At 40.3% G+C, this 22165-nt stretch overlaps 1 non-coding gene and 1 pseudogene across 1 annotated transcript; both read right to left on the reverse strand.

Moving 5' to 3' along the window:
* Positions 1 to 3582: 3582 nt before the first annotated feature.
* On the reverse strand, positions 3583 to 3690 carry LOC114681995. The gene has a single exon (XR_003732974.1). It is a non-coding gene; the product is annotated as a U6 spliceosomal RNA (small nuclear RNA).
* A 16222-nt stretch (positions 3691 to 19912) lies between these two features.
* Positions 19913 to 21016, reverse strand: LOC114681985 (annotated as a pseudogene).
* Between the last annotated feature and the right edge of the window lie 1149 nt (positions 21017 to 22165).

Genomic DNA, 22165 nt, shown 5'->3' on the forward strand with positions numbered 1-22165 from the left:
GCTTTGTGGGTAGAACAATCCTACAGACATGGCCTTCCACTCAAGGATCTCCTTCACCTTCAGGCATAGTGGAGGGGTCTCCCAGAGTGGACCGGAGTGGAGGCAGGGAGCAGGAAAAAGCAATCTGGTTGGGTGGCTGCCATGAATATCTGATTCCTCCCTTCAGTATGTGGGAGAGGCGGCGGTGAAGGGTCACGACTTCATGTGGCTTTGGTTTTCTGGGACTTTGATAAAAACAAAACTTCAATTTAGAATTCTTGACAACTCGTGACTTGCTTTATGTCCCCCTGCTCCTTGCCTTACATGTGACAGACAGCATTCATGCGTACACTGACACAGTGCATGTTCTTGCTGCCACCCACTTAGTCATTTGAGGAGTCAGAGGGCACATGGATCAGCATTTATGTCAACGCGGGCAATGCAGCCTGCCTTTCTCTCAGTCAGTGGGAAATATGAGAAGCAAAGGAAACAAAGGGTCACAACAAACAAGCTAGAAATGCAAGTACCTATGTAGAGAAGAGAAGCCTGATGTGCTATGATACTTAGCATTGAAAACTGTTTCATAGCCTTGAAATGTTTTGCTCAGCAACATGAAAAGTAGCCAGCTTCATTGATACTGTATGTACTATGGGAAGCACTGTCTTGAAAACACCAAAAAGGAAAACCACAATGTTGTGTTCGACGGGCCGCAGTACTGAAAACTAATACTAGAAAATTCCTAGCTTATTTGAGTCCTAATACATGAGTGAACTCACATGTAGAGCAACTTTTTAAAACTAAGGGTAATATGACTGGTCCACATTAACCAAAAAAAATGAGAATGTAACATAAGTATCATTCTCTATCAAGAACTAATGTACAAAGTTGTCCTCTAACCTCCACAGGCCTGGTGTGCCACATGCACCTACCGGCACTCCCACATTATTCACACAAACACAATCATAATGTAAACATTCAAAAGAAAAATGTTTGAAGGGGTCCAGTACAATAACTTGGCAAATGAAACCATTAAGTGTGCAAGCCTAATCATCTGAGCTCTATCCTTAGTTCCCACATAAAGGTAGAAAAAGACAGAGAACTGACTCCACAAAGTTGTCCTGTGACCTACATATGTGCGCCATTTCACATAAGTGTGCATACTCTGACACGTGTCATACACAGAGAGAGAGAGAGAGAGAGAGAGAGAGAGAGAGAGAGAGAGAGAGAGAGAGAGAGAGCTGTGGGAGCCGAGCTGGGAAAACGGCTCCCACATTTTACGATAGGGTACTCTTGAGGAAAGAGGGATAAGAGAAATTAGAAGGCTAGAGGGGAAAGAAACAAACACAGGATAGCCTCAGGAAAGCCTGGATCCTTCTCCACCAGCCCCTTCTGTCTCTTCTAAAGGGCTATTTATAGGAATGCCAAGAGGTGAAGCAAAACACCTCCCCTAGTTCTGTGGGCCTCCACAAATAGCAAAGTTAAAAACTTTGAAGAATAATGCTATATGAAGACAACATTGCTGGCTATGAGTGACTCAGCTAATTGCTAGAAAGAGAGCCTTACATATTATTTTTAAAACAAGTTTGTCATTTCAGTATTCTCTATTTCTTGTGAGAAAACAAATAATTCTGGAGAGCAAGTACATCATATTTTTCTTCAGCTATCTTACCTGGGAAAAAACAAGTAAATGATATATCCCGAAGGTGTTCGAAGGGTGTTTACTGAGTTTGTGTGTATATATGTATTGGTAGAAATACTAAGGCAACTCCACGTAGTTAAAAGGGAGGTTTATTTTGTGGGGTAACTTACAAGTGAAGGGATAGGTTACAGGGTCTGGGAAAGGTGAAGCAGAGTCCAGCGGTGTTCTCTGGAGAACTCAGCTCAGTCTACCTCCAGTGTCCAGGGTCCAGGAACCAAGAGAGCTGGCCCATCCAGATCTCGGGTCTTCAGGGCTCCGCTCTTGGCTCCGCCTTCTAGGTGTGACAGTTACAGAAGCTTCAGTGGGGGGTAGTACTTCCAGGTCAAAGCTGGAACAGCCACCCACTACATATGTGTGTGTTTGTTTTTAATAGCTGAAGTGGTTTTAGGCAGTTTTGAGACTTTTCTCAGCCTAAAAAATGTTAGTCATACTCTGACATAGTAATATTTTGATGGTTATTTGTCTCAGTGTAAAAGAAAACCCAAAATAATTGTCTGGAGATAATTATAGCCCACTCCATAGGCAACAATTTCCAATTATAATAACTGCACTTTCCTGAGTACTCTATAAGATTGCATGCACATCTTATCACACCTTAGTTCTACAAGGCAGAAGCAAGTTATCCTTCAGTCCTGTGCTGGACTGTGTACCCTTTTCAGTTATATTTATTCGTATACAGGGATGTTGGTTCTATCCTAGCTTATCCTACTACTGAAGCTACAGAGAACATCTGTTACTTTTCTGTTGCTGTGCTAAAATACCATGACCAAGGCAACTCACAGAAGGAAGGGTTTATTTTTGACTTAGGTTCCGGAGGTTCAGGGTTTGTAATGGTGGACACAGCGTGGCTGTAGGCAGATCTGTATGCTCAGATCATTCACTGCAAGCATGGAGCAGAGAGAGTAGACCGCGCATACAGCAAGGCTATGCAATCTCAAAGCTCCCTATCGGTGACTTCCTCAAGCAAGGCTGTGTCACCTACAACTCCTCAAACAGCATCACCATCTGGGAACTAAATCTTCAAATACCTGAGCCTATGGGGGACATTACTCAGCCAAAGCCCTGCCGTTAAGAAGTAGAAAAGCGGTGATTTGTAGCTGAGTTCTTTCCAAAACTACTGAGAGAAGCAAAGAACTGTTGTCAGCTCATTTTTCTCAGCAATCTCCAAACATACTTTTAATTGGGTAACCCTGCTAAACATGACATTGCTGCTTTAAAATGTGGTGTGAGGATAAACTGCTTAACAGAAACCAAATTTCAGCAATATTTATCCCAGGGTTTCTTACATATACATTAAAATTTAGGGTTTTCTGGGTGTGATCTTATAAGATGCATTAAAATATATCTCACTAATCTTTATGATAGTAACAGTATATCCATGTGTGGCTATACTAACATATTTAATATATGCTATTTTAAAGTGTGAGATAAATGTGAAATTATTTATTAAATATATCCTCTTTGACAGTTATAAAATGTATCTCTTATTTTAAATATGTTATTATTAGTATTTCAGTGAGGTCAGTGTGGCTGACTACGCTTCATTAACTATGAAACTATGCTTTAATATTCTAGAATCCTGAGTTCATTTTAAACTGGCACTTGTCTTCAATGGATGTCATAGATGAAAATGAAACCTTACAAAGATTCATGTACCTAAATAGATTCGTGTTCTCAGAAAATTGTGCCACTGAATTTTCAGTCTTACTGCACAGTGATTTTAAAGATATTTTGCTGACATTTGATTTATTAAATTTCATTCTTCCTAACATCTAATCAGTGAATCTTACAAAATAAAAAAAGTAATAGTTTAATTCCTACATTCCTTGTGCTTCCAGAAAACTTTTGAAATTAATATACAAAGGATTAGGTATCATTGTAACATTTTCAAACACAGTCTGTTTTAGAAAACTGTGAACCACTATGAACTTGCATGTCATCCGTGGACAGGTACCATGTTAATCTTCTCCGGATCATTCCAGTTTTAGTTTATGTGCTGTCAAAGTAAGCACCAACGTAAAATACACAAATGAGTTTAAACTATTGGTACAGCTGGTTTTAGGCAAGTTAACTGGGAATCAATCTAACACAAGACCCAAACCTATACTGCTCTTGGGCATATACCCAAGGAATGCTCAATCATACCACAGGACACTTGCTCAACTACGTTCATAGAAGCTTTATTCATAGTAGCCAGAACCTGAAAACAACCTAGATGCCCCTCAGCTGAAAAATGGATAAGGAAAATGCGATGTATTTACACAATGGAGTACTACTCGGCTGTTAAAAAAAAAAAAGGACACCAGGAAATTTGAAGGCAAATAGATGGAACTTAAAAAAAAAAAAACATCTTGAGTGAGGTAACTCGGAGAAAGAGAAACATGGTATGTACTCACTCATAAATGGATATTAGCTGTAAAGTAAAGGATAATCATGCTACAATCCACAGACCCAGAAAAACTAGGTAATGAGGAGGGTTTTTAGGGAGGCACTCAGATCTCCCTGGGAAGGGGAAATAGAAGAGATTTTGTGAGTGGACTGAGGCCGGGTGGGTATGGGAACATGAGCGATCATGTTGGGGGGCACTGAGGGGAAGAGTGCTGAAGAGTGCTGAGGAGGACTCGGGGGGCGGGGGGAGCATTTCAGGGTCAGGTGGAAGCCTGGCGCAGGGGAAACTCCCAGGAGTCTACAGGAATGACCCAAGCTTAGACTCCTAGCAATAGCCGATAAGTAGCCTGAACTGGCTATTTCCCATGACTAGATTGGTTCCTAGCCCAGATAGTCACCAGAGAGGTGTCATCCAGCAGCTAATGGAAACATGCAGAACCACAGCTAAACATTGAGTAGAGTTTGGGGATCCTGCGGAGGAGGAGAAGAAAGGATTTTAGGAGCCAGAGGGGTCAAGGACACCTCAAAAAAAAAAAAAGCAACAAAAACCTCACAGAATCAACTAACCTGGGCTCATAGGGGCTCACAGAGACTGAACCAACAACCACAGAGCCTGCATGGGACTGAACCTAGGCTCTCTGCATATATGTTACAGTTGTGTAGCTTGGTCCTATTGTGGGACTCTATAGCAGGGTTCTTGCTGTTGTTCCCATTGGGTGTGAGGGCCAAGTACGCGCAGAGTCAACAGCACACAGACTCCAGGAGAATGTCGAAACAACAAGCTCAGTTTATTCAGTTAGAGGCAAGCCTTATATACCCTCCACCCCTCCCTGGGGGGAGGTCTGATGAATATGCATCAGCTGGTGTGACATGGCTGTCTATCATTGGTCTAGGTCATCTCCAGATCATGTTTCAGCTGCTGTTGCTAAGGCCTTTAGGCAGACCCAGGCTGGCTCTCAGAAAGTATCTTTTTTACTTGGCTGGGCCTCGAGCCTGCTAGGGATGAGTGATCCCACAGAACTCCTAACAGTGGGATCAGGGGCTGTCTCTGACTCTTTTACAGACGTTTGGGACCCTACTCCTCATACTGGGTCACCTTGATATATGGGGAGGTGCTTAGTTAGTCTTACTGCAACTTGATATGCCATGTTTTATTGATACTCATGGGAGACCTGCCCTTTCCTGGATGGAGATGGAAGAGGAGAGGATTGGATGGGGAGCAGAGAGGGGGGTTGGGGGGAGTGACTAGGAAGGCAGGGAGAGGCTGTGACTGGGATGTAAAATAGATGAATAATAAATAAATAAAAATAAAACTCACACACTTGGAAAAATGCCCTATTACTTTTTTCTTTAAAGTTAGGACAAATAGAAGATAGAGAGAGAGCTCAGTGGTTAAGAGCACTCACTGTTCTTGCAGACAACCTGGCTTCAGTTTCCAGCACCCATGTGGTAGCTTACTACAGCCCTTAACCTCAGTTCCAGGGGCTCTGGTGCCCTCTCCTGGCCTCCTTGGTCACCAGGCATGCAGGTAGTATACAGATGCACATGCAGACAAAACATTCATACACATAAACACATAAAATAAAAATAAAATCTTCTTTCAAAAGTTGGGCAAATAGGTGACTCAGTTTTCAGCAACATATTTACAAGACAGTGAAAAACTTTTTTTCTATTTTTAGTTTTACATTTAAAATATTATTTTTTTAACTTGTATTTATGAGTGCTTGCTTGTTCAGCACATGCATGCCTGGTGCCATCAGGGGCCAGAAGAGGGCATCAGATTCCTCGGAACTGGAGTTAGAGATGGAAGCCACCATGTGGGTGCTGGAAACCATCCCTGAATCATTTACAGGAACAATAAGCACTCTTGACTGCGGAGCCATCTCTCTAGACCCCAAATATCTGCTTTCTTTACATTTATTTTTATTTTCTGTGTATGAGTGTGTGTGCCTGGTGGCCACCGAGAACATCTGATGTCCTGGAACTGGAGTTACAGACAGTTGTGAGCCATCATGTGGGTGCTGGGAACTGAACCCAGGTCCTCTGGAAGAGCAGTCAGTGCTCGTAACTACATTTTCCCAGCCCAAATATATGTTTTAAAATGCTTTATTTATGACATATGTCTATTGAAAGGAGATTATCTTTTCACTCATTATTAAAAACATCTTCCCTTGATGACTAGTCTGAGAATACCAGAGTCACTCTTTATATTTGATATTAATAAAACAATTTTCTGAATATTTAAAACTAATATAAATACTACTTATAATGTGTCATTGTTACAACTTATGTAGAGTGCACACATCTCACAATAGGGACCATAGTGTATTAAATAATTCAAACCGTTACAAGTATGAAAACTACCTTTCTAGCCAAGTGTGGAAGCACACGTCTGTAATTACAGCACTCTGAAAGCAGAGGTAGGAGTATCTCAAGTGAAAGATAATCTTGGTCTATGTAGCAACTCCCATTCCAGCCTAGATTATTAACAAGACCTTATCTCAAGGAAAGGAAGGAAGCAAGGTAAGAAAGAAAAGATTCTATCTCTTTCCAAAGTCACTACAACAATGCTTATAATTCTACTCCACTGGTTGAGGACACATTTTAAAACTTCACTGAGTTTAATAACATACTTTTAAAGTTTTACTTTAAACATTCACAAAAGAGAATTATGCAACAAACCTAATGTCACCCTTACTTAGCTTCAGTAACCACCAATATTCCTAGCACTTTAAAAGGAATTTGTATTTTAGTATCGTCTATGCACACGAATGTGCATAACCTATTCAATTTACTAACAGTCTTAGATGTTCAAATGGACATGGAAACTTGTCTTCATTTTATTCCCCAGCCTCCAAAAGACTGAGGAGCAAAGCTTAGAGCCTAAAATACCTTCCTGGTTTAAGCTAGACTAACAAGTATCTTCGTACTGGCATGGTTCCATAGTGGCTCTTACAGGATTGTTTTTAAAGACAGTCTCTGTTCTGTGTTGTCAGTGACTTACAGGAAGGCTTATTTTTCAAATGCAACCCTACACTCCAGAGGCCTTGCTCACTATGCTTTTGCAGATCACTCATACTTAGCATGGGAGAGTTTGATATGAATTGTCAACGTGCCTACTGATAAAGTTGTGCTTTGGAAATTGAGAGTGGGCACATCAATTGCTTTAGTAACAATCTATTTCTGAGTGGTTCAAATTAATTTAAAAGAAGCCATTTTATCAGGTTCTTTTTCATTCTATTTCTGCTCTTTCTGTGACAGTGCTCAAGATGGTCCGAATTGAAGAAGAAAGACAGTTTCAGATCTCTTCTTCCTTAGCCTCACTTCGAGCTCTGTAATTCAGAAACCCTTAAAGTGTTGAGCTTAGATGTAGTTACCTGTAAGTTAACTTACAGGACTCAAGCTTGGTGAATCAATTTCTGTGAAGCAGATGAGTATGATTGGTACTCCAGCTCTAATAAAGAACTTCCGGAATTTTGCTCACTTTGTTATAACATGGAAGGGCTCCTACCTGGGAAACACTTCCAAAATACTTGCAGAGTGGAATGTAAAGACTGAATACCCCATATCTTTGCTTGTGACTGACAAAGGCTTTTGGTATTGTTCATGCCATCTTAGAGTAAAAGTTGAGAATGGCTAATTCCCAAAGCTATTTTCAACATCTCCAACAACTTGAATTGTTTCAAGAAATATCAGAAGACATGGTACATATGAGATTTTAATACAATTCTACTTTGAATTAATATATTTTAGATAAAATAAAACAAGTGATGGTTTTCATATATTAAAATAGTTGCATATTATAGTTTTAAAAACAGTTACCACAAGCATGGATCCATTGTAGGCTCTGCCTTAGGTTTTCTATCTCTATTTTCCTGGGCTTACAGATGAGTATAATGTTCACAAGACTGAGTTTTACCATTATTTTTAATAGCCATGACCCCTCCACCATTATGTTTATGATCTCATTCTCCCAGCCTGAGTTAGTATTAGAATTGTTTTTTATCTCAACTGCCTAGAATTGTCCTTATTTCAACTCACATTCACATATATTTCTGTAGTCTCCTTGTTGTATGGTCCAGATTTGTCCTTAACCAGTGGCTTTACCACTTGCCTAAGTCTTTATTCCTCTTAAGTGCAACCTAATGACTCTGCTAACCTGCCTGAAAACCTATAAAATTTGGTTACTGTTGGATCTGGCTCCTGCCATCTATCCATCTCACTGGGTGTGACTGAATCTGTTTTGCCAGATGATCCTGGGATATGAGTGACAACCCAGCATAAATAACAGCAAATACACTATGACCTCCACTATATACTATCATTATTCTTATTACTTTGTGGATTTTCCTCATAATAAGACAGAGGTGAGTACTAGTATTATCAACATCATCATTCTGATTTTAAAACTAAGCAAAGCATACTGCCTCAAATTGGAAAAAAAAAAAAACAGAACTATGACATAAACTAGGTAGTCAGATTCTCTAGAGTGTGTGTGTTTCTTTTCTTTCTTTTTTTTTTTTTACTACACAGCTTCTTAACGATTTCCACAACATAAGGAAAGCACCATGGGGTACAGGATGTTAAAATGAAAGAAAATGGGGCCTGGAGAGATTGCTCATTTATTTGGTAAAGTGCTTGCCACAGGAGTGTGATGACCTGAGTTCAAGCCTTAGTACCCACATTATAAAAAGGAGCCATACTGGTCTGTAATCTCAGTACTGAAAAAACAGAGACAGCAGGATTTCTGGAACTCACTTCCCAGCCAGTTTAGTCGAATCAGCAAACCTCAGGTTCGTAAAGGGACTGTCTAAAAATAAATGAGTTGAAAAATGACTGGGGAAGTCATATGATGCTGGCATCTGGCTTCCACATACATGTGTGCACTGTGCATGCACACCTACACATGTGCACACTCACACACATTCACAAACATTTTCACACTAACAAAACCGGGTCTGGAGAGATGGCTTGACAGTTAAAAGTGCTTGCTGTGAACTTATAAAGACTAGCGTTTGGATTCCAACATCCACATAACAAGGCGGATGTGCTGCAAACACCTGTAATCTCAGCTCTGTGCGAGCCTCTGCAGACACGAATGTGTACACATAGAGAGACACATACACACTCATGAATAAATTCAGTAAATAAGTAGTATAACGAAACTGTCTTGTTTTTACTGAGAAAAAGCCCAACAAGAACAAGATGGGATTTGTAAGAATAGAATGCTGAGGGCTGGAGCGATGATGACTCGGCAGTTAAGAGCACTGGCTGCTCTTGCAGAGGTAGAAATTTGACTCCCAGCACCCAAATGGTGGCTGACACCCATATATAACTCCAGTTCCAGGGGACCCAATGCCACATTCTGGTCTCCATGGGTGCTACACACATGTGGTGTATAGACACATACAGGCAAAACACCATACACATAAAATAAAAACAAGCCATTTTTAAAAAAATAAAATTAAAAATAGGATGCTGAGGGTCAGCAAATACTAATTAGTACTTGGATTACTCAGTCCTCAGTGAAAGAAAGAATGTCATAGCATAAATGCCAGTGTGCAGAGAAGAAGAAATGTTACTGCCTTGTGTGTGAAATAAATTTAAACAAACAGTTGCCCTGGAAAGACATGCTTTGCACTTCAGGGCTCTTACCGTTCACAGCTTTGCTGGTCGGAAACGTAGAGTTTCTGTTACTCCTCAAGGATAAGAAGGAATAAGATATAGGAAGTTTCTACACAGAAGTGAAACTTGATTTAGCTTTTGCTTCACTGGGAATTGACTAAGTTCTTCTTTGCAGTTAGATGTGACAGACTATTAGTGTGTGACAGCCTAGTTTATAACAAGATAGTGGAAATAAAACACACACAATTGATCCCTTTTAAATGTACAGTTCAATGGATATTAATATGTTCACATGTCCACAATCAATTTTAGAACATTTTCAGCCCTCCCTCCCCCCTGCAAAGAAACTTCATACCCATTAGCAGCCCAAGGCAAGCAACTGATCTACTTTCTGTCCCCGTGGATTTATCTATTCTAATCGGTTCATATAAATACAAGACATCGTATATGATAATTTGTGAATGTCTTTTCCCTTGGCATATTTTTGAGGTTTATCCATGTCATGCATTTATACCAGTAGTTTATTCATTTTGTTGTCAAGGAATGCACCCTGAATCATCTAAATGGTATATATTCTACTGTGCAGGAATGCCACATTTTGTTTCTTCACTAATGTATACTTGTGGCTTTCCCAATTGCTCACTATTGTGAGTAATGCAATAAACATTTCTGCACACAAGTTGTTGTGAGAAAGTGCTTTCTGTTCTCTTAGATTTTTGTCCTAGTTTTATTTCTTTGCTATGATAAAACACTCTGACCAAAAGCAGCTTAGGGGAGTGTACTGGCTACTTTTATGTCAGCTTCACACAAGCTAGAGTCATCAGAGGAGGGAGCCTCAATTGAAAAAAGGTCTCCATGAGGTGGAGCTGTAGGCAAGCCTGCTGAACATTTTCTTAATTAGTGATTGATGGAGGAGGGCCTAGTTGTAGATGATGCCACCCCTGGGCTGGCAGTCCCGGGTTCCATAAGAAAGCAGGCTGAGTAAGCCACAGGGAGCAAGCCAGTGAGCAGCATTTCTCTATGACCTCTGCATCAACTCCTGCCTCCAGGTTCTTGCCCTGTTTGAGTTCCTGTCCTGACATTTTTCAATGATGGACTATGATGTGGAAGCATAAGACAAGCAACACCTTTCCTCTCTGACTTGCTTTCGTCATGGTGTTTCATCACAGAAATAGTAACCCTAACTAAGACAGGGAGGAAGGGTTTATTTGGCTTGTGATTCCAGGCCTTGAAATGATGAAAATGTCATCATTTTTAGGAGGTCAAGGCAGAAACTCAAGCAGCTAGTCACACTACATCCACAGTTCAGAGCAGAGCCAATAAACGCATCCTTACTTGCTTGCTTCTGCTTCAGTGTGTGTGTGTGTGTGTGTGTGTGTGTGGTGTGTGTGCTTGGTTTTTTTGAGTCAGGATTTCCTCTGTACAGCCCTGGCTCTCCTGAAACTCGCTCTGTAGACCAGGCTGGCCTGGAACTCAGAGATTCACCTGCCTCTGTCTCCTGAGTGCTGGGATTAAAGATGTGTGCCACCGCTGCCCAGCATGCTTTCTTCACTCTTAAATAGTTAGGTGCCCTGATATGAAATTGTGGGCAGCACCATTTCATGGGCTGGGTTTTTCTACATTATCGATCAAGACATGCCCATGGTCTTACCTGATCTGACCAACCTCTCATTGAGGCTGTCTTCTCAGGTGATTCTAGATTGTGTCAATGTGACAATAAAAACTAACCATCACAGACATATACTTAAGAGTAGAACTGCAGAAGTATGTGGTCATTTTATGCTTAACTTCTTGAGAAACTGTCAAATCTTTTTTTCTTCTATAGGAAGACTCCAATTTCTCCAGGTTTTCATTAACACTTGCTATTTGTTTTTTTTTTTTTTTTTTTTTTTTTTTGCTATTTGATTTTTTTTGAGTGAAGTAATCTCATTAAGGTTTTGACTGCATTTTTCTGACGACTAATGTCAGACTTTAAGATGTCCACGCATGTGCTTATTGAACATTTGTATATCTTTAAGAAATGCCTGATACTTATTCAGTAATTTGTCTATTTTTAAGTTGGGTCATCATTATGTTTTTTTTCTATGACTTTTTTAAACTTTCCATTTTATTAAAAAGATTCTTTTCTCATATAAATTATACTGATTATAGTTTCTCCCTCTACTCCCCCCAGTTCCCTCTCCTCCACTCCCTTCTGGATTCACTCCCTTTCTGTCTCTGACTTCTAGAAAAGAACAGGCCTCTAAGAGATAACAACCAAAGATGACAAAATAAAATGTAATAAGATAAAATGAAAACCATCACATTGAGGCTGGACAAGCCAAAGCAACAGAATGAAAGGAGCCCAAGAGCAGGCACAAGAGTCAGGGACCCACTAGCTCACATACATACTCAGGAAGCCCATACAAACACTGAAGTGAAAGCTTATATATATATATGCCGAGGACCTGGTGCAGACCCATGTCAGCCTTGTGCTTGCTGCTTCAGTCTCTGTGAGTTCAGCTGAGTCACCAATTATTATGTTAAAAGTGTGTTTTATATATTTTACATATCAGTACTGTAGCAGAAAATGGTTTTTAAATATTCTATTTCACTTTATAAGCTGCCTTTACATTTAATTAGGTCGTCTTTAATCCCTGTCAACAAAATTTTGTAATTTTTTAGCATATGAACCTTTTCCTTTCTTGTTAAAGTTCCAAGTATGTTCTTCTTCGGGTGCTACTTATTATAAATGGAATTAAGGACTGGAGTGATAGTGCACCAATTAAGAGTACTTACTGCCCTTCCAGAGGACCTGAATTTGATTCCCAGCACCCACATCATAGCTCATAACCATCTGTAACTGCAGTTTTGGGGGATATAACACCCTCTTCTGGCCTCCACAGGTATCAGGTATCCAAGTGTTGCACAGACACGGAAATAGGCAAAATACCCACATATACAAAGTAAAAGTAAATCAATGGAATTGACTTGAACACTTTCAGTTATAGATGATTCAGTATCCGTATATATGACTACAACTCATTTTTGTGTGTGTGTTTAATCTAATACCCTGAAACTTTACTGAATGTGTATATTAGCTCTAATGGATTTTATGGTCTTTACATTTTTAAAATGTTTGATAACATGTTAATTAAAATGTTCCTATTATCTTTCTTTCCAATTTGAGTGCCTCTTGTTTCTTTCTCTTGCCTAGTAGACATATTTAGGATTTATTAGAGTGGTTTACAGGCTGTGGTCCAGCTAGTCTAACAATGACTACCAATGCAAGGTCAAGAATCCAGTAGTTGTTCAGTTCACAAGGCTGGATGTCTCAGCTGGTCTTCAGTCTATATTGGAATGCCAAAGAAGTATGTTCTAATACCAGTGAAGGAATGCCTCTGCAACAGGATAGATAAACTTGCCAATGAGAGTGAGAGCAAGCAGGCACAAAGCAAAACTTTATCCTTCCTTGCCCTTTTATGTGGGCTGCCACCTGAAGGTTTGGCCCAGATTTGGAGTGAGTCTTCCCTCCTCAAATGATCCAACCAAGAAAATTCCTTACAGGTGTGCCCAGCTGTTTGGCTTTTAGTTGATTCCAAATGTAGTCAGGTTGACAAACAAGACTAGCCATCACACTTGTCTAGAAAACCGTCCTGTTTGAACTTGTGTCAGATTTTATGAAAGTGATTATGATGAAGACTTGAGAAAATCCTAACGACTGGGCTGTCCTTCCCCAGAGACTTTGATTGAGGAGACCCTGATGAAGCCGAAGAATGCGCATTCTAGCAAGATCCTTAGTTGATTCTGCTATAGTGGTTTGTTCCTTTTACCTTGTTTATTTTGTACACTTGCAGCTTAAAATCTAAATATGTCATTATAACTTGCATAGTCCTTTATATTTTCGTATCCATTGTTAGTTTCTTACTGCTCACTTGTCTATAGTTTCTCACTCCCAACAAAACCCATCCTCCACATCACTAGAGTATTCATTCTGTAGTATGGACCTATATCTCCTCCTCTCTTACTTAAAATACATTTTATTCCCCATTCTTTTAATGTAGCATAAATTATTCTCTCTGCTTTGGTTTCTTCCACTTTCTACTTATGTTCTTTATCGCTATGCCTCAAATAGCACCTGGTATTAGGTTTACATCCAAGAAATGTTTATTTTATTAGTAGGATAATATGGTTCTTAAATATGTTAGGTTTCACTGAAGGGCTTGCATATAATTCAAGACATAAGAATACTCTCACTACTATAACTAAAAGGTATGGCGAGAAAAAGGGGCACGATACACAGCTATTATAACTTGCATACTCCACTCAATGTGTAAAATATCTATTAAGACAAAGATCCATAACAGTTTACTTCATAGCCTAGGACACAACTGGAGGTTGGAGATTGTAAGAGCAGTGCAGCAGCAGATTCATTCCGTGTCTAGTGAGAGCCCTTCTTCCTGGATAAATGCCTTTTTTGTGCCCTCAGATACAAAGTGGGGAAAGAGCGAGGAAAAATGTATCTCTTTCTCTATTTACAAGGCACTGATGCCATTATGAGGACTGCCTTCAGGACCACTTTTAGCCCAGAAACCCCAAAGGCCTCCAAATACGATCACACAGAGGACAAATATGAATTTTAGGCATAGTTCATAGCACCAAAGTACTACTGCATAGTCCCTGCTTAAGCAGAAATTTCGTGTTGTCAATAACCACTTCTCTTATTTTATCTCTACATAAAGTATTGTATGAGAGAATGTGGGATAGGTCTTGGAAGTCATCCTCACCAGGGATTTCTTTTGCTTTTATGAAGTTTTGTCTGAAGCCTAAACCCTCCTTCTCCTGGAGTTGAAAACTTCCCTTTCTTTGTCTCTCTTGTTTTACTTCCTTCTCTTCATCATATCTTTTCATCCTTCCAAATACATTCGTAGCATGCTGGATTTTCCTGCTTAAAGGCTGTTCCAACACTTACTCTAAAATGGTACACATATCACCATGCTTTCTGGGGAGTCACATCCCTTTTCAAAACTCCCTAAGTAACATATTTGGGTTTTCTTTTTGTCTGCGAAAAGAAGTTTTTATTGACTATATGATTTTAATCCCGCCTTGATCCATGACAATGTATTCTTTTTTCTTTATTAAGAAATTTGGGGCCGGGCGTTGGTGGCGCACGCCTTTAATCCCAGCACCTGGGAGGCAGAGGCAGGCAGATCTCTGTGAGTTCGAGGCCAGCCTGGGCTACCAAGTGAGTTCCAGGAAAGGGGCAAAGCTACACAGAGAAACCCTGTCTCGAAAAACCAAAAAAAAAAAAAAAAAAAATTGGTGTTCATTTTACATACCAACCACAGATTGCCTTCTCATCCCTCCTCCCATTACCCCTCAGCCTTCCCCTCTCCAACCCTCCCCCCTATTCCCTCCTCCAAAAAGGTAAGACCTCCCATGGTGAGTCATTTAGTTGAGGCAGGTCTAAGCCCCTCCCCCATGCATCAAGGCTGTGCAAGGTGTTCCCCCATAGGTAATGGGTTCCAAAAAGCCAGTTCATGTACCAGGGACAGATGCTGATCCCACTACCAAAAGCCCTTAAACAAACCAAGCTACATAACTATCTTGCTTATGCAGAGGACCTAGTCCAGTCCCATACAGCTCTAGAGAAGCTAGCTAACCAGGAGGACCCTAAGAGGGATGCATCGATCACCCTGAGAAGGGGAGATAAATGAGATCTCCTGAGTAAACTGGGGACGATTGGGGGTAATAGAGGGTAGGGGATGGGGAAATGAGAACATAAGGGAACAGGATGGTCGAGCTGGAACAGGGATGGAATGAGAGAGCAATGAAAGAGATACCATGATAGAGAGAAAGAGATCATGGGGATAGGGAGAAACCGGGTGCTAGGGAAGTTCCCAGGAATCCACAAGGATGACCCCAGCTGAGTCTTCTAGCAATAGTGGAGAAGGTGCCTAAGCTGGCCTCTACCCCAGTAATCAAATTGGTGAATATCCTGTCATCATAGAGCCTTCATCCAGTAACTGATGGAAGCAGATGCAGAGATCCACAGCAAGCACCAGGCCGAGCTCCAGGAGTCCAGTCAAAGGGAGGGAAGAGGGATTCTATGAGCAAGGGGCATCAAGATCATGATGGGGAAACTTACAGAGACAACCACACCAAGCTAGTGGGAACTCATGAACTTCAGACCAACAGCTGTGGAGCCTGCATGGGACTGAACTAGGCCCTCTGCATATTTGTTTAAAGTGAACATTTTTAAAATTTTTTTATTTATTTATTTTATAATATAATTTAATTCTACATATCAGCCACAGATTCCCTTGTTCTCCCCCCCCCCCGCCTTCCCCCAGCCCACCCCCCATTCCCATCTCCTCCAGGGCAAAGGCTCCCCCGAGGATTGAGATCAACCTGGTAGACTCAGTTCAGGCAGTTCCAGGGACTTTTTTTTTCCTTTTATTTTATTTTACAATACCATTCAGTTCTACATATCAGCTGGATATTGTTCTATATAAATAAAACACTGATGGCCAGTGACCAGGCAGGAAGAAGGTTGCCAGGCAGGAAGTAGGTGGGACAAGGAGAGAGGAGAATTCTGGGAAGCAGGAGGCTGAGAGGGGAGACACTGCAGCCACCACCAGGAGAAGCAGTATGTAAAGACACTGGTAATCCACCAGCCACGTGGCAAGGTATAGATTTATAAAAATGGGTTAATTTAAGATAAAAGAACAGTTAGCAAGAAGCCTGCCACGGCCATACAGTTTATAAGTGATATAAGCGTCTGAGTGATTATTTTATAAGTGGATTGTGGGACTGCGGGGCTTGGGGAACCTGGAGAGAAGGCCCTCCAGCAACAATCAGCCACGGATTCCCTTGTTCTCCCCCTTCCTGCCCCCCTTCCCCTTCCCCCCAGCCCACCCCCCATTCCCACCTCCTCCAGGGCAAAGCCTCCCCCAAGGACTGAGTTCGACCTGGTAGACTCAGTCCAGGCAGGTCCAGTCCCCTTCTCCCAGACTGAGCCAAGCGTCCCTGCATAAGCTCCAGGTTTCAAACAGTCAACTCATGCACTGAGCACAGGACCCACTGCCTGGATGCCTCCCAAACAGATCAAGCTAATCAACTGTCTCACCTATTCAGAGGGCCTGATCCAGTTGGGAGCCCCTCAGCCATTGGTTCATAGTTCATGTGTTTCCATTCGTTTGGCTATTTGTCCCTGTGCTTTATCCAACCTTGGTTTCAACAATTCTTGCTCATATAAACCCTCCTCTGTCTTCGCTAATTAGACTCCCGGAGCTCCATCCGGGGCCTAGCCATGGATCTCTGCATCCAGATCCCTCAGTCGTTGGATGGGGTTTCTGGCACGACTATTAGGGTGTTTGGCCATCCCATAAAGTGAGTATTTTATAATCACCAAATACTGCAAAAAAAAAAAAATTGCCAGCTGTTACAAGAACCTGTTTACTGAGTTCTTTTTTGTTTTGTGGTACTAGGGTCTCTTCTATGTTAGGCATATGCCCTACCACTAAGCTATATCACCAGTTCTTTTGTTAGTTTTCGTTTTGACACAAGATGTTATTAAATTGGCCAAGCTGACCTAAAAATACCCCCTGTAACCCAGAGGCAGGCTTTGAACTTGAAATACTCCTGCCACAGCCTCCCAAGTGTTCAAGATTACAAGCTTGTGCTAAGAAGCCCAAATGGAAAGAAATTCTTTATAAGAAAATTTTACCTCTAAGTGCACTAAAATCCAATATAGTGTAGTAATAACCACAAGATGGGGAAAACATACTCTAGTATCTTCAATTTTTATTTTTAATGTGAAAATACATTTACTTACAGCAGTGGGGAGCAGGTGATAGACATTATTTTCATGTTTTTTAAGAAGTTTTACTATTTAGCTCATGCTGGTCCTATACTCATTATCAGCCTGCCTCAACTTCCCAAGTGCTAGGATTTCAAGCATGTCTTACCATACCTGGTTCAGATTAATGTCTTGTGGGAGAAGAATAATTTATGTCTCTTGTGCCTATCATTTTTATTAATCCTCAAATGAACTGGGTAAGAAAAGCAGGACTTCCTTAGGTTGAAAAAAAATAAGCTGAGCAAGGTGATATAATTATCATAAGATAAATCATCCATTGAATGTCAGGATTGGATTTGAGCTGGGGAAAATATGTGTCTCTACAACACTGTGGAGATAATAAATATAAATGAACTGTACATTTTAAGTATTCAATGCTACTTGTGAACTTTGCCTCAACAAAAAAGGTAAAACGGTTTTTACAAATCAGTAAAAAATGTGAGTGTTTACAGTTTGAGTCAGTTAAACTAAGCCATGGTACTGTAAATGGGAAAAGGTCTTGGACACAGGTCCCTGTGACCTTGAACAAACTGTTAAACAGCTCTGTTGTTCAGTTTCTTTGTGTATGAAATAAGGGAAGGGTGGGCTAGCTAGGTACTTTTCACATGCCTCTTTGGTTCTAACAGTCTGGGTTCTACTCTCTATGGCAGAACACTAGGGAGTCTTTATTGTCCCCTTGTGGGTAAAAGCTGAAGTTACTCTGACTGTATTTGTATGAATTAAGAGCAATCTGTTTATTACAGCAAAAATTAAACCAATTCAAAGCAGCTGTTTGATACTTTGCAGTGAAGCATCTAGATGAAAGAGTATTTTGATTGCTGTCTGTGCTTTTTATTATGTTGACAATACTAAGACCCACAGACTTTCTGAAGGATAATAGTGCTTATAGTTTCAATGTGATCCAGAGTAAAGAAGAAATAAGAGGAAATTACTCTAGTTCCCACCTACCATAGTTTTCTATTTTATCAGAACATAAGTTTTTTTTTTTTTTAATAATTTTAACATATTTGAAACATACCATCAACAGAGTTAAAAAGTGAGACATATGGAGAGGAATTACAAAAAACAGGGGTATAGCTACTATCAAAGGTTAAAATACACAATATAAAAATGAATTCCTAGAATTCCATAAGAAACAAAAATGAGAGCTGAACCTCAGAGATAGATCACTTGCCCAGTAGGCATAGGAATGGATTCTGTGCCCAGAACAGCAACAAAACAAAATAAGAAAGAAACAAAATAATGCCCCACATCCCAAATAAGCTAAGCAGCATAATGGACCATTTTCTTAAGAAAAATAAAAAATGATCAATACATATCTGTGCAGTTATTACTCTCAGATAATAAATGCAAGTGCAAACACGAGTTTTTACTTTCATTGATGGAAGTGAATATTGTCAGAGAGGATGGTATATGTGGATGTTTGAGAAAATCAGTCTCTTATTCTACTAATGTTAATGTAATTTGGGACAACTTTCTAATGGACAATTTGTCATTACATATTAAAAGCCATAAAATATTCATATTCTTTGATCTAGAAGTGTTACCTGTAAGAAATAAGTACAGGTCTGAAGTAAGCTTATTATTAGTAACCTCGTCACCTTTATTTTATGAGGACACAATTTTATTACAAGTATTACAGTTTATTCTTCAATAGAATGCAAACATTAAATACAATCCGTAGAAGAAATACTCACTGCATATTAGGTGGAAAAGATTGCACAGTGTGGGTACAGTGTTACAGCCAGTTTTCCTTTTATATAAATAGATTCAAAGCCCACCTAACAAAGATACATTTGCTTATCTTAGAATAATATTACTAGAAACGAATATTATTTATCCTGCTTGTCTAGATTTTCTGGCTTTTCTGCCATAGATGCATAAGTCTACTCCCACCCCCATAAATAAAGACAGGGTTCAAAATGTACACTGGTGGCGCCATTTTCCACCCAGGAACAATAGAGAAAGAGAAGATTTAAAGCTACCAACACATGTTCATGTATCACCAGCTGTTAAGCCATATATTACAGGGCACATGTGCTGTTTTTAAGGCAGCCAGGAACAATGTAATGGACAACAGAAGAGCTGAGCCTGTCTTTTGCTTCCTCAATGTAGCAAATGTTCAATTTAGTTATTTCTTTCATTAGGCAGCATTTTCCAACTCCTTTTTATCAGCCAATTCAGAATAAACAACATGGCTTGATTGTCTGGTTAAAATTCAGGAGTACTGAAGTGAGATTCATTACACATTTATCAATAGCTGACAGGGCATGAAAGGAATTGAAAGATTACCTAAAAAATACACATTTGCACACACAAAGCACACCTTTTTTTTCTACTAAAAAATTGTATTTACTTAGAAGCATTCAGAATGCCAACAAAACAGCTGCAATTTTTTTTTTTTTTTTTGCAATTACAGAGTGGTATTCAGTTAACAGAACAACAATTATCTTCGTAATAAGCTGCATCAGAGACAACTGAAGATGAAAAAAATAAAACAAAAACAAAAACAAACCCTACCGTCCCCATATATAACTAATTTGTGCTGTGCACCAACAAGAACCTGCTTTAAATTTCCATGCCAATTTACACCCCCCAGACTGTACCAGGCAAGGTTAGTGGCTATTGAGAATACCACCAGGACGGCTGTCTAAAGACACATTCGGTAGTGTGTTAACTATACAAAAAGAGACACTGTACGGTTTAAAAACAAATCTGACACAGCCTTACATTTCAATTTTTTCTTTAAAAGGAGTGAGTTGTGTGTACAGGGGGGGTTACATGCTTTATAGACAAGGAAAAAAACTGCGCTAGAACCAACTTATTCATCATCATCATCTTCTTCTTCATCTTCGTCTTCCTCTTCTTCCTCCTCTTCCTCATCCTCTTCATCCTCCTCCTCATCTTCCTCTTCCTTCTTTTTCTTGCTCTTTTCAGCCTTGAAGACCCCCTTCTTCGCCGCATCGGGTTTTCCTTCAGCTCTGTAGGCAGCAATATCCTTCTCGTACTTCTCCTTCAGCTCGGCAGCCTTCTTCTCGTAGGGCTGCTTGTCGTCCGCAGCGGTGTTGTTCCCCATCTCCCCCAGCTTCTTCGCAACGCCCCCGATGGACAAGCCGGGGTGCTCTTCTTTGATTTTGGGGCAATACTCAGAACAGAACAAGAAGAAAGCCGAAGGAGGCCTCTTGGGTGCATTGGGGTCCTTGAACTTCTTTTTGGTCTCCCCTTTGAGGGGGGTGTAGGTTTTCATTTCGCCCTCATAACGAGCCTTGTCAGTCTTTGTCATGTCTTCAAATTTCCCCTTTTCTTTAGCAGACATGATCTTCCGCCTTTCTGAGCACTTCTTCGAGAACTCTGAGAAGTTGACAGAAGCATCAGGGTGCTTCTTCTTGTGTTTCTCCTGGCAAGCTTGCACAAAGAATGCATATTGAGGACATTTTGCCTCTCGGCTTCTTAGGATCTCCTTTGCCCATGTTTAGTTGATTTTCCTCCGAGAGGCACAGAGTCGCCCAGTGCCCCGTCCGGCTTGCACTTGCCCCGGCGCTGTCTCTATGGAGCTCAATGTACTGCAATGGCTGTGAGAGCGGGAGCCAGACACAGACTCCTCACTCTCTCCGCTCTGTCCAAAGCACACCTTTTTAAAAAAAAGCATTTATGTGTGGCTGAATCATAATGCTCTGTGTTTCCCCCGAGCAGACAAAAATATCTGTGAAGATGCATAGTTTACTGCTGCAGTTCCTATATGACTAAAGATGACAGCTTCTCATTTCCAGATGTGAAGATGCTTATTCTCACAGGGAAAACATTAAGTAACCTCTCACTCTGTAAGGGAAAAAAACCTTACCCCCAAATCACTGCAACTACCACTAGCAGCTAAATAAAAGGCAGTGCATTGATGATGAGTGCGTGTGAACTCATCAGTAAGATGTTATTGAATAGCATTTAGCTTCTCAATTTAGTGTATTTTAGAAATTATTTGTATGCATATGTGTCTGCTTTGTGGGTATGTGCATGGGACTGCAAAATGCCCACAGAAACCAGAGACTTTCAACAGTCAGGGAACTGGAGTTACAGGTGGTTGTGAGCTACCTGACATGGAGGTTGGAAACTGAACTCTTGGGACCTCTGTAAGAGGAACATGCACTCTTAACTACTGAGTCATTTCCCCAGTCCTTAATATTTCTTTTTAAAATAGTGTTTATTTTATTCTGTAAAACATATCTAGCTTCTGCAATTCTCCTTACTCTCTTAAAAAGTATAGACTAAACAATAAAGGCTCCATTGGTGTGACAAGCTGGGGTAATTAAAAATATTTGCTTAGAAGAAAGGGACATTAGTGACTACGCCAAAATATACACATATTAATATGTCTGCTATGAATCTAATGTTTACGCTCACTCATTCCAAAATCACATTGAAATCCTAACTTACCAGATGATAGTATCAGGAGGTAGGGGCTTTGATGAGGTGATTAGGTTGTGAAGATATTATCTCCATGACTAGGACTAGTGCTTTGATTTAAAAGAGACCCCTTCTGCTCACTACACAATGAGAAAATACTATTTGTAAATGAGAAATCACCAGATTCAGAATCTGTCAGTACCTTGATCTTAGACTTGCCAGCCTTCAGCACCATG

The sequence above is a fragment of the Peromyscus leucopus genome, chromosome X (genome assembly GCF_004664715.2).
Source record: "Peromyscus leucopus breed LL Stock chromosome X, UCI_PerLeu_2.1, whole genome shotgun sequence".
In the NCBI taxonomy this organism is placed as follows: Eukaryota; Metazoa; Chordata; class Mammalia; order Rodentia; family Cricetidae; genus Peromyscus; species Peromyscus leucopus.